Here is a 14272-nt window from a genome sequence, read left to right as displayed (position 1 = left end):
TACTAAGCTCTCTGCCCACTCCATAAAGTGCAACACTAACTTCCAAAGATCTGTAGACGGCTTTCTTCAATGGGCTGTCTTTTTGCCACTTACATCCCTTCCACTAACCAAGATAACACCCCCCCCCCCCAGCCTTGCCTCCAGCACCAAGCTGAATATTTTTACAGCTGCATGCAAGATGTAGGATCTTCCAGGTTTATTTTCCCTTTAGATAGAACAGATACATTTGCCAGATGTACTAATTATGACAATTCTCCTCCACTCCTGCCCAACCACATCATAGAAATCCACTGGGTACCCATCAAGTCTATCTTCTTTCCCAGCTTTCAAGTACCCAGTAGTACTCAAAAATGCCCTCACTCCTCTTCAACCAATGACTATATCCTTGGGTTATCCTTGGTCCATCCGAAATCCTTCACTCACCCCCCATTTTTGACTTCCTTCTTTATGTTTCTTGTCCTACGCAATGGCTAACTTCTACAAATTCCTTTAGAATATCCCCAACTTACTGCATCCACTCCCCATTTTAAATCTCTGCCAATGCAGAAGCATGGAGTATATTTTCAACATGGCAGGCAGGACTACGACTGAGCTGTATGAGGAGGCTGGACAATATTCCACAAAGCTTACTATTTGCCAAGCCACGGGCCCTGAACATGGTCTGAGACAGTACGGGAGGAAGTCAGGTTCAGCAGGCCCACTGAATGAGGACAGGCACTGTAACAACTGATGGTCAGCTGTTGGAGAATTAAAAGAACCCCCCAAAAATTACTGGAAAAATATATATTAAACACCATAGTGTTCCTTTATTTTACTTGGTTTTGCAATGTACTCAGATTACAGTACTTACGTTTGTACCCATAATCAGTTTTACACATCAGCACAACCTGAGGTTGGTGTTGGCTCCTGGAAGCCAACAGGCCCACCCCCCAAACCAAAGAGGATTAGCTTATTTTGAATTTTTTTTTAATTTGTTGGAACACTATCAGGTACTGACCTGCATTAGTTATACTCATGTCTCCCCAATACTGCTGCTGTGACCTTTGACATTTTCCATGTAGCCACCTTCTCCTTGTTATACTGCATGTGACTGTTGAGCCAGTTTTACTGACATGTTGTACTAACAAGCCATAATGATCTTGTGTACAAATGCTTTGTGACAGTAACAGATCAAAGGATAAAGGTGTATAATAACAACAAGGTTTCAATAAGCAGTGACCATGCAGTGTGAATCCAGACATTCTGAGACTGATTGTCGTTTGACATTGGAATGTAATAAATAAAACAAAGGTTTGCGCAACACTCTGTCAAGTATATAACAAGGGCAAAATAGAACAAAAATGTGAAGATTGCATCCTGGTTTTATTAAGTCTGCTCTGAATTGTTTGCCTCTGGCAAGCATTAGTGAGGTCTCTCTCATGTCACTTGTCGCCATCTTTTCCTGTTCAGTGCCACTCTACTACCTTCATTGACACTCATGCCCGACTGTCATAGCTCCTCTCTCACACAATCCATCCACCTCTTTGCTGAACACCCTTATTTACTCTTGCTCTCTTCCTGTCTGTCCCTAACCTTCTTCACCAGATTGTCTGCTGCTTCCCTGTATGTGTGCCAAAACCACCATAATCTGTTCTATTTGACCTTTTCTGCAAGTGGAGCTACTTTAGCTTCTGCGCTTATGTCCTCACTTCGTAGTCTCTCTCACAGAATGCATCCTACCACCCATCTCAGCCACTTCATCTCCATCACCTCTAGCTTCCTCAACTGCTCTGCCTTTTCTGCCCAGGTTTCTGTACCATACAGTAGTACTAATTGCACCACCATCTTGTACACCTTGCTTTTCAGCTCCTGCAGTATTCTTCTGTCTCACACTACCCCTGACACTCTGTGCCAGTTGATTGCAACTCCTCTGAAGGTGGTGCATTATGCTTAAGTAGAGTTATTTACTTCTATACTAAAGAAAAAATGTTCATCAATTCACATTTGGTCTTATTCTGTCAATGCCTCAGTTTAACTGTACTACTATTTTAAAGTGTCCCTGATTATTCCTAGGTTTGTCCCTGATTCTGTTAAGAGGCTAAGAGCTCGCTCAGTCTCCCTCACTGTCTCACTCACACGCGTGTAAAAACACCCATATCGTTTCCTTGCCAAACACTTCATGCCAAAGCATGCTGAATGTATTCCCCATGGCACAGAGTGGATAGAAGTTCAGAAACCCTTTTCACTCCCACCCCATAAATAAACAAATAAAACATAACAAACACAAAAGAATAAAATCTACAAGTTTCAGTTTTAACAATCTCAAATGCTCTTAAAACTCAAAGATAACATGTATACAGTGGCTCCCAATGCCGTCACTTAAACATTTTGCACTGAGCAACAGTCCATGCAGCTAGTTAATTAACTTGCTTCGTCCATTGATGAATATTGGGGTGCATTCAGTGCTCAATACCCCAGCAAAGCCTTGCATACGTCACCGGCAACTCTGGAGGCATGCTGCCTTATGCCTGCTATAATGACTACATACAGACCCCAGCAAAGCTTTGCACACGTCACTGGCAACTCTGGAGGCATGCTGCCTTATGCCTGCTATAATGACTACATACAGACCCCAGCAAAGCTTTGCATACGTCACCGGCAACTCTGGAGGCATGCTGCCTTATGCCTGCTATAATGACTACATACAGACCCCAGCAAAGCTTTGCATACGTCACCGGCAACTCTGGAGGCATGCTGCCTTATGCCTGCTATAATGACTACATACAGACCCCAGCAAAGCTTTGCATATGTCACTGGCAACTCTGGAGGCATGCTGCCTTATGCCTGCTATAATGACTACATACAGACCCCAGCAAAGCTTTGCACACGTCACCGGCAACTCTGGAGGCCTGCTGCTTTATGCCTGCTATAATGACTACATACAGACCCCAGCAAAGCTTTGCATACGTCACTGGCAACTCTGGAGGCATGCTGCCTTATGCCTGCTATAATGACTACATACAGACCCCAGCAAAGCTTTGCATACCGGGGCAACTCTGGAGCATGCTGCCTTATGCCTGCTATAATGACTACATACAGAGACAAAGCTTTGCACACATCACCGGCAACTCTGGCATGCTGCCTTATGCCTGCTATAATGACTACGCCACAGACCAAAGCTTTGCACCCGTCACTGGCAACTCTGGAGCATGCTGCTTATGCCTGCTATAATGACTACATACAGACCCAGCAAAGCGTAATGACTATACAGACTGCCTTTTATTCTTTCGCGTTCTCTCGAAATTTTTCGCTGGGTTGTCTGAGTCTTTGAGTCTTTCCTTTGAAATTTTCGAAATTGGGTCGAGCCCTTTCCTGCCTGCCTGAAATCCATTTCCTCGAGCGCCTTGAAATTTTTCGAAATTCCTCGAAATTTCTGAAATTTGTGTCGAGTCTCGAAATTCCTTGAAACCTTTCCTCCTTGAAATCTTTCCTGTGTCTTGTCTTTTTCGAGTGTCTTCTTTCCTAGCTTTCAAGTACCCAGTAGTACTCAAAAATGCCCTCACTCCTCTTCGACCAATGACTATATCCTTGGGTTATCCTTGGTCCATCTGAAATCCTTCACTCACCCCCCATTTTTGACTTCCTTCTTTATGTTTCTTGTCCTACGCAATGGCTAACTTCTACAAATTCCTTTAGAATATCCCCAACTTACTGCATCCACTCCCCGTTTTAAATCTCTGCCAATGCAGAAGCATGGAGTATGTTTTCAACATGGCAGGCAGGACTACGACTGAGCTGTATGAGGAGGCTGGACAATATTCCACAAAGCTTACTATTTGCCAAGCCACGGGCCCTGAACATGGTCTGAGACAGTACGGGAGGAAGTCAGGTTCAGCAGGCCCACTGAATGAGGACAGACACTGTAACAACTGATGGTCAGCTGTTGGAGAATTAAAAGAACCCCCCAAAAATTACTGGAAAAATATATATTAAACACCATAGTGTTCCTTTATTTTACTTGGTTTTGCAATGTACTCAGATTACATTACTTACGTTTGTACCCATAATCAGTTTTACACATCAACACAAGCTGAGGTCGGTGTTGGCTCCTGGTAGCCAACAGCCCCCCCCCCCAAACCAAACAGGATTAGCTTATTTTGAATTTTTTTTTAATTTGTTGGAACACTATCAGGTACTGACCTGCATTAGTTATACTCATGTCTCCCCAGTACTGCTGTTGTGACCTTTGACATTCCTTGACATTTCGCATGTAGCCACCTTCTCCTTGTTATACTGTATGTGACTGTTGAGACAGTTTTACTGACATGTTGTACTAACAAGCCATAATGATCTTGTGTACAAATCCTTTGTGACAGTAACAGATCAAAGGATAAAGGTGTATAATAACAACAAGGTTTCAATAAGTAGTGACCATACAGTGTGAATCCAGACATTCTGAGGCGGATTGTCGTTTGACATTGGAATGTAATAAATAAAACAAAGGTTTGCGCAACACTCTGTCAAGTAGATAACAAGGACAAAATAGAACAAAAATGTGAAGATTGCATCCTGGTTTTATTAAGTCTGCTCTGAATTGTTTGCCTCTGGCAAGCATTACTGAGGTCTCTCTCATGTCACTTGTCGCCATCTTTTCCTGTTCAGTGCCACTCTACTACCTTCATTGACACTCATGCCAGACTGTCATAGCTCCTCTCTCACACAATCCATCCACCTCTTTGCTGAACACCCTTATTTACTCTTGCTCTCTTCCTGTCTGTCCCTAACCTTCATCACCAGATTGTCTGCTGCTTCCCTGCATGTGTGCCAAAACCACCATAATCTGTTCTATTTGACCTTTTCTGCAAGTGGAGCTACTTTAGCTTCTGCGCTTATGTCCTCACTTCGTAGTCTCTCTCACAGAATGCATCCTACCACCCATCTCAGCCACTTCATCTCCATCACCTCTAGCTTCCTCAACTGCTCTACCTTTTCTGCGCAGGTTTCTGTACCATACAGTAGTAGTAATTGCACCACCATCTTGTACACCTTGCTTTTCAGCTCCTTCGGTATTTTTCTGTCTCACACTACCCCGGACACTCTGTGCCAGTTGACTGCAACTCCTCTGAAGGTGGTGCATTATGCTTAAGTAGAGTTATTTACTTCTATACTAGAGAACAAATGTTCATCAATTCACATTTGGTCTTATTCTGTCAATGCCTCAGTTTAACTCTACTACTATTTTAAAGTGTCCCTGATTATTCCTAGGTTTGTCCCTGATTCTGTTAAGAGGCTAAGAGCTCGCTCAGTCTCCCTCACTGTCTCACTCACACGTGTAAAAACACCCATATCGTTTCCTTGCCAAACACTTCATGCCAAAGCATTCTGAATGTATTCCCCATTGCACAGAGTGGATAGAAGTTCAGAAACCCTTTTCACTCCCACCCCATAAATAAACAAATAAAACATAAAAAACACAAAAGAATAAAATCTACAAGTTTCAGTTTTAACAATCTCAAATGCTCTTAAAACTCAAAGATAACATGTATACAGTGGCTCCCAATGCCGTCACTTAAAAATTTTGCACTGAGCAACAGTCCATGCAGCTACTTAATTAACTTGTTTCGTCCATTGATGAATAATGGGATGCATTCAGTGCTCAATACCCCAGCAAAGCTTTGCATACGTCACTGGCAACTCTGGAGGCATGCTGCTTTATGCCTGCTATAATGACTACATACAGCTGCAACTTCTACACCGTACACGTAGTAAATCGCAGTTAATGACCACAAGTTACCATTTACTTTTTCCAAAACTGAACTTCTGCAGAAACAAACAGCCATCCTACATCTTATGGGCAATGTTTTGTTTCCGATATGTGTGCAATTCTACATGTGTAGGTGATTTCGTAAGGTATGGTACAAAAATTTACTCAATCAAAGCAATCCTCAGTACTGCACTGGACTTAATACAACACTGTCAGAGATGGTGTAGTACTACGACCCAATCCTAGTTGAGTATCCCAGGTGTTTCTTTGACAGCTCACAGCATTCAGTATAAAAATGAAACAAGGTATGGATCACTACGCACACAACAGTTTTTTTTTTTTTCCTGCCCCTTACCTCCAAAACACACAATGTTCTACACCTTTGCACACAATGATACACACACTTCTACTCCCATAAAACCCTGAAATTTCCTTTTGTCACTAGCATAGCGACAGGCCTAGTGAGCATCAACAATCACTAGAAAGGCATGTTCACAGTCCCGTCAGTATATGTATTTAAATAAGATTGTTAAACTTTGGTCCACTTTATACGATATCTGAAGAGATACTAAAATGAAACACAAGTTAAAGGTACTCTGATCAAGTACTGTAGTTGTTAATATTATTTTTCACTGGACCATGGTACCAGGAGAAAACTGGTAAAAAAGCCAAAACTGAATGTGGTCAGTCAAAACTCTCGCAGAGTTAAAAAGACGAGTTTTATAAACAACTTTAAGCTTATTTCTGGGCTTACATGAAACGTAAATTGCATTTTTAGGCTTTCTCTCTTTGAAGTTAAAACTCGTGTATATTCACTCTTTGCCCACATTGTACAGGTGAAACTAAGAGAAGCATCTTTTGCAGAGACGTTGGGGAGGGCTCAATATGTGAGCTAAAGAGTGCACGGTCGATAGTTGAGTGAAAAGATTCAGAGTTCCTTTTCCAGGAGTGAAATGGTGTTGTGCAGTTTCATGCTGGTATTTAAATTGCATCCCTAATTTATTGGTAATGGTTTATGAGGGTGTATGTTTAAATGAGGTATTTTTACCACAAACTGGGATTACACAAGTACATTTGTTAGGTTTCTTTATTATGAATGAGTTGTATCTTGACTGCGTTACTCAGTTAAATAACTGGGATAGACACATTTCAGGCTCAGCCCAGAAACACAAACGACCAGACATTAAAACGAAAACCGTAACATTTACAAGAATAGGCGAAAATGAGCAATTGATGACTAAAAGTGAAATTACAATAAATACAGGGGGATAAAGAGCAAGAAGAAAAAAAGGTGAAGGCAAGAAAAGGAGTAGTAGTGAAGAAATGTGATGTGCTTGGGACTGCCTGAACACAGACCATCCTGCAGACACTGACGTCATTGCACACGCCCTGCACTTGATGACGTCAATAGTAAAAATTAAAAAAAAAAAAAAACAGGAAATTTGGAAATTAAAGGGGCCATGCAGGAATTCATGGCACCCCAATATTTTGCCCTCAAAACCGGTATTTACTGAGAAATTCGGTACGGTTGAGAGGTATGCCTGTTCTAGTTTTTTGTTGTTACTCCTTCTGGGCCCCTGATGTAACGAATCCTCTGTGTTACTTACCTACATTAATCCCAGTACCTCGCTCATGCTTTATTAATGCTGGTAAGAGCCCTGAATATTTTATTTTGTATATTTGTTGGTATGGTGAGAGGGTTGTAGATTTTTTTATCCTTGCTATGGATGTGATGCTTCCATTACTTCTGCTAGGGCCACTAGTTCTTTCTATTACTTCTGCTGGGGCCCCTAGTTCTAGTACTTCTGCTGAGAGGCCCTCAAGCCACTAACTCTTCTGGGGGCACTCATACTAAAGCTGGACCCATCTGTAGCTTCACTTTTTTTGGCTAAAGCACATTTGCCCGTGCTCTTATTTATCCTCCAATTGTGTGCTTGTTGCCTATTGGAGTGTGTATTATGTACACTCTGAGATCAACTGAGCTCATAAAATACTGAAAGAGTGGTCAGTGGTTACTTTTACTTATTTATTTTGCATGTTAAAATAATTGCTGTTTGTTCAGACTGAAGTGACCTCAGAATGAAAATATACAACTAAGGGGGTGTGGAGGACTTCGGGTGTAGGTGGGACATGTTCCCCTGCAAAAATGATTGCTCAAGTTGTTACATGTTCATTTGTGCAAAATCCAGTACAAAATCCAGTACTACTTAAGTGCAAGTGTTTTCTGAGTTTACATACTTAAAGGATTTCATGCATTTATGTTTAAGCAAACTGTGTTTAGAGATGTTGTGTTTCAGTCAGACATAGTAGCATTTTTAACTGTAGTCGTTTCTTTTCAAACTGCAAGTCTGTACTACAGCCATTTGCATAGCATTTCATGATCGTATATCTGACCATCTGTCACTTGTCTAAGGTGCGCCACCAGCTGAATTTGCTTACTAACAAACAAGCAAATGCGTTTCAAGATGACAACTGAGAAGTTTCAGATAAAAGTGGACTTCTTGCACAGAACATGTTCTTCACTTCTAACCCAGTTGAAGGCAAATGTAAGTGAACTTCTATTCCCCCAGCTCATTTGTGCAGATCCTATATCATCAAAGCTCCTCCACCAGCATTTTGTGGAAAGTAGAGTCTGAATATTGCAATTAGTATGATATGCCTACAGAGCAAGTTTGCAAGGTGCAGTGCTTTCCAGTTCCTGAGGGTTTTGCCTGGCACCTTCACCTTCATCCATTCTACTGCGTATACGTTTTCCCAGTGATGTCTTGTTTACAGCATCAACAATTCTGATCACAGTTCTCTTCAGAGGGAAGATGCTTTAGTCTTCCCTTTCCTCCTTTTAGGTACAGCTATGGTCACTCAGATGTTAGGGCATTTATCACCACTGTGTCAGTGTAAAAATGCCTTCCTCATGCTCTCTGTGATGCAATCTTACCTGGGATCTTCAAGGGTGAACTGAAATCCTGTTTAGCACACAGCAGACACCAGTGTCCAATATCAGCTCATGCTGAGACTACACCATGTATACTGACACAGCATGCAGCAGTTGGACTGCAGATTTCACCTCTTCAACTTCACAGTTTAATTACATCTAACACTTACGTAACCACTATAAAGCTCATCCCTTTTGCAGATATTCTATTACTTTGCCAGTCCTCATCTCATCTCTTCATCATCTAGTCACTTTTGCAGTCTTGCCCTTTACACATATCAGTTTAAAGTTGATACGGACCAGTTATCTCACACAGCTACTCCAATGATGCTGTGCATTATTATGGCATAATCTTGTGTAGTGCTGAAAAAGAACAGAGTGTCCAAAGCAGCTAAACATAAAGCTCGTTAGCCAACAAAACCAGTTTATCTACCATTTTCCCTCTTCTCAAAGGATCACTCGAGATGTTCTTCGTGTTTCACTGTTGCTCTCATGGGTTATCTGCTTGCAGGTAGCCCTCAGTCGGCCTGATTAACAAAGTCTTGGGTCCTGTGTCGGTTGTTGTCCCTTCTTCCATGACGTCAGGTTGTCAGGGGTATAAAACATGCAGCCAATGCCATTACCCCAGTCTTTCTTGCTGTGCGGTGCCTGAAGCAGAAGCAGTTCGCAAGTGCCGGTCGGCCGACTCCTGAAATTTTCGTTTTCAAGTTTAAGAACCGAAATCTTCAACTAAAGCTAAGTACCCCATTGGGGAAACTTTTTCTTGCTCCTTACCGATGTCAGTAAAAGTTAATAATTGCATTACTTGTGGAAAGCAAATACCTCAAAGATTTTCATTCGTACTGTATTCCTTGCCTAGGCCCTGACCACGACGTACCTTGCTGTCAGTTTTGTGCTTTATTTAATCAGAACACTATCCGTCGTCGGTATAGTTTTGCCTCTAAATATTTCAGTTCTCAGTTTAATTATCCAGTAATGTCATTGATTAGCCATCCGACTACTGGGATTCTGAAAAAACACAAAGAAAGACAGAGACATGCCGCCGAGGTCCAAAACTGCAGATGCTTCTCCTAAGCCAGTCACCAGTACTCAGTGAAGTGCTTTTGCAGCCCCTGATACCCGCTACTTCTGATTCACAGGCCTCTACTGAGACCCATTCGGAATCCGGTATGCTGTGAGATGCTTCAACTATGGAACTCGCGGACGTCTCTACCTTGGATGGGTCCGGAGTCGCTGTGCAGGCACCAGCTTCTGTATTCAGGCCTATGGACTTGCATATTAAACCGACGCCTCCTTCTTCACTTAGGCCTAAATCTAGAACCATGCCTAAAAAAACGATGCCCAGGCCACATGCTTAGGCCTCTATGCCTAAAAAACAAATGATAAGAATGGCTGAAGATCTAATAACTCTAATCAGGGGTAGGCAATCCCCCCCCTCCTTCTAAGAGACCCAAGACTGAAGTTGTTTATGAATCTTCTGATCAGGATTCTGTTTTTTCCTGATTCTTATGATGATCTGGATTTGCCCTTACCTACTTATAAGGATTCTGATGCGGAGGACTCTATTCCCTCTGCTTCCCCTCCAGAGGATTTTTCTTTTGTTGAAACCTTACATACTCTAAGGGAACATTTCCACTGGGAAAACCAGGATTTTTCTGATTCAAAAGAGGCTCAGGGATTTCTTAATCCTGCCTCAGCATAGGCCTTTAGCTATACCACCTGTACTAGACATTGTTGATGATGCATTTTCAGAATCTAGTTTGGCCCCTGATTCCCTGCCTCCTGCTCCCAGAAAACCTGACAGATACTACAGGGTCCCAGAGTCCCACAAGTTCCTTTTCAAAAATCCTATTGTGGATTCAGAGACTATTTCTCAGGGGCCCAAGGGCATTAATGCTTCCACTGCTAAAAATCCTACCCCTTCTGATAGGGACTCCAGGGTGCTGGATAGATGGGGTAAGAAGGTTTACACTTCTGCAACCTTGGCCATTAGGGCTTTAAACTGTCAGTTTCATATGCTAAAGTATCAGCAACATGTTATTGGGTTGCTTAAACAGAAAATGATGTTGATTCCCGATTGTGTGGAAAATAAAGAATTACAGGATTTAATGCATTCTGCTGAACAGGTTGGAAAACATACTTTGCAATGTGGTTTTGATTCATTAGAGGCCTCTTGCAGGGCTGCTGTTACTGGGTCTGTGCTCAGAAGGCATGCTTGGCTTAAGGAGCAGTCTTTGCCTGATCATGTTAAAGCTAAATTGTTGGATGCTTCCTTAAATCAGGACTGCCTGTTTGGCAACAAGGCTGAGGAAGTTCTTAAAAAGATGAAAGATAAAGCTAAATCTATGCAAACTGTTAAAGATTTCTAACAAGTTCAGCCTCCTAGATTTAGTAGGCACTGGCCTCTAAAAATTGGTCCTTTCCAGACCCTTCCAGGTCTTCTCAAGCCAAACCCAGACACAGAAGAACCCCACGTTTCGGTCCCAGGGGACACACAGGACTAAGCAGTGGGGGGCCTCCACTTCCAAATCTGGGAGTAATAAGACTCCCCCCTATGGTAAACTGTCTCAATGACTTCCTTTTAAAATTTCCAAGCACTTATCAACTGACTGTCCCTTTGGGGGGGAAGATTGCTCTTCATGCAAAGCACTGGGAAGTCATTACCCAGGACAAATGGGTTTTAAATATAGTGTCCCAGGGATACAGATTTCACTTCCACACATTGCCAACACCAAAAGGGTGGCCGGACCTACCCCCAAATCAGTGGGCAGAGGCCCAAAAACAAGTGCTTTCTCTCTTAAGCATGGGGGCTATTCAATTGGTACCAGAAGAGGAAAAGAGACAAGGTTTCTACTCAAGACTTTTCCTGGTACTCAGAAAAGACAATTCATGGCGTCCTATCCTGGACCTGTCTACTCTAAACACCTTTTTGGAGATTCCAAAATTCAAGATGCTGACTCATCACCAGTTGCTTCCTATGCTAGGCAAAAATGCCTGGTTGGCAACACTATATTTAAAAGAAGCATACCTGCACATCCCAATCAGGGAACCTTGCAGAAGATACCTTCGCTTCAAAGCAGGCTACACACACTATCAGTTCTCTGCACTGCCCTTTGGCTTATCTACTGTGCCCAGGGTATTCACAAAGTGCCTAGCTCCAGTTACTGCATTTTGCAGGCAAAGAAATATTCAAATATACCCATACCTGGACGATTGTCTAATTCAGGCAGAAAGCCAGGACATACTTTTGAATCATCTGGCCTCTGTGCAAAGGGTTCTAACCTGTCTGGGGTAAAAAGTCCTGGTATCTGAAAGACAAATAATGCAAGCCTTGGGGTTCATGGCCTCCTGCATTCTTCCAATTCCATATGCAAAACTGCATATGAGGAAACTACAATGGTATCTAAAAAGCCTATGGTGTCAACATTCCCAGGATCAAGAAGCAATGATTCCTATCATACCTTGCCTACGCCTAGAGTTCCTTTGGTGGGCAGGGGCCTGCCACCAAAACAAGAGACTACCTTTCACACCACCCCCTGCCACCCAAACCTTAACAACAGATGCATCAGACTATGTATGGGGGGCTCACCTGGCAGGGAAGTGCATTCAGGGCAAATGGAACCCAAGTCAAATGCACCTGCATCTCAATCAAAAAGAAATGTTAGCTGTACAGAATACTCGGACAGCCTTCAAGGACCACATTCTTCAAGGACAACTAATGGTAAAGACGGACAACACCACTGTTATGTGGTACATAAACAAGCAGGAGGGAACACATTCTTACCCCTTCTGCAGACTAGCCATGGCATTGTGGAACACAGCCTTGAGCTACCAAGTGCACCTACAAGCTCAATTCCTGCCAGGAAAATTAAATACACTGGCAGACGGACTAAGCAGAAAACTCATGGACCTACACAAGTGGAAACTGGAACCAAGGATTTTCAACATGTTGACAAGCAAATTGGGGAGCCCAGATATAGACCTATTTGCCTCTCCCCAGAACTAGTAATTGGGCAAATTTTGCACAAGGACTCCCCACAAACAAGCCAGGAAAGTCCTTCAGCTGGAAAAACCTATCAGTCTATGCCTTCCCCCCTCTGCCTCTGCACTCAAAAGTACTACTAAAAATCAAACAGGACAAACCAAGGATGATTTTGATTGCTCCAGACTGGCCATGCCAACACTGGTACCCCCTCCTGTGCAGTGTGTCACGGTTATCTGCATGGCACCTGCCTTAGACGCCTTCCCTGGTGTCCCAGCAGGATAACCAGATTCTGCACCCTCAGCTTCTAACACTGAACCTTGCAGCCTGGCTAATTACCTAATCTCTCCTTTACCATCCCTCAGCAAACCTGTGATGGATATCATTTTAGAGGTAAGGAGGCCTAGTACTAGAAAATCTTATGCTGAAAAATGGAAAAGATTCTGTGCCTGGAACCAATCTCAAGGAATGAGCACAGCAGCACCCAATTTACCTCAGATTTTATTTATTTTTATTTATTTTATTTTACATTTGTTAACCGGGCTAGTCCAACTGGATACATGTCCATTTTCAGTGGAGGCCCGAGGAGATACATGGTAAAACAAAGTATAAACACAATACATAAGTCATTTCAAGCACAAAAAGCATATACACAATGCATAAGGCATTTCAAGCACAAAAATACAACCACAATATGAGGAAGTACAGAAAGGTAATAGGAGATAAAGCTGATACTTAAGTACTAGTATGAAACAGCAGAAATTAAGAGGTTTAAAAGTTAGCAATAGAATGTAGAGAAGAGTATAGTTGATAGATATGAGACAGCATTTCTAGAAACACTGAAAAGTGGAGCTGGGAGAAAGTGTAAAGGATGGAGGAGATGTGAGGAGTTATATAAAGATCAGGTTGTTGCATGAGCATAGCCAGTGGTTGGTTAGAAAGTGTTTTAGTTTAGTTTTAAACAGTGTGATGGAAGTTTGGGCTATTAGGTCTGGAGGAAGTTGATTCCAAATCTTACCAACTGAGTAGAAGTTTGAATCAGTATTTTATTAGATTTTTAGGTTGTTGTAGGGTTTTATAAGGGTGGAGAACATAGGTGTATTTTCAGGGTGGTGAAGGGCTTTGATAGTATTGAATTAGGTGGGGTAGCTCTAGCCATCCTAGGTAGCGGAGGTTCCGGCAGTGATGTGTTTTATATAGGGAGGCAGTGGCAAATCTGGCAATGTTATTGTAGGCTGCTGAAAGCTTATTGATGTTGTATTTAGAAAGGTTAGTATATATAGGGGAAGCATAGTAGTGTGGAGATAAGATGGGTTGGAGTTAAGAAAGATTTGATTCTGTAGAGAGAACCTAATTTTCTATTTGTTGCTTTTATGATTGAGTTAATATGAAAGTCAAATTTAAGTAGGTTGTCAATAGTTATGCCTAGAAGTTTGGTTGTTTGGTCAGGAGAGATAAGGGAGCCATTGTTAGAAGTAAGAGAGAAGTTAATAGAGGGGGATTGGTGTGTGGGTAAGAAGAGGAGAAGTTTAGTTTTCTTAGGGTTTAAGAGGAGACAGTGATTGGAGAACCATTGCTCTATGGTGGTGAAAGTTTTGGTGGCAGAGCAAATGAT

General features: G+C 42.2%; 1 protein-coding gene across 1 annotated transcript in view; it reads right to left on the bottom strand.

Annotated features, from left to right (window-relative positions):
* HSD17B14 (hydroxysteroid 17-beta dehydrogenase 14) overlaps positions 1-14272 on the bottom strand; it is a 336571-nt gene that overhangs the window by 304794 nt on the left and 17505 nt on the right. The window lies entirely within an intron of this gene.

The sequence above is a fragment of the Protopterus annectens genome, chromosome 17.part0 (assembly GCF_019279795.1).
Source record: "Protopterus annectens isolate FY-2018-M chromosome 17.part0, PAN1.0, whole genome shotgun sequence".
NCBI classification, from domain to species: domain Eukaryota; kingdom Metazoa; phylum Chordata; order Ceratodontiformes; family Protopteridae; genus Protopterus; species Protopterus annectens.
The sequence above is the reverse complement of the archived record's forward strand: the minus strand, read 5'-3'. Positions and strand labels throughout refer to the sequence as shown.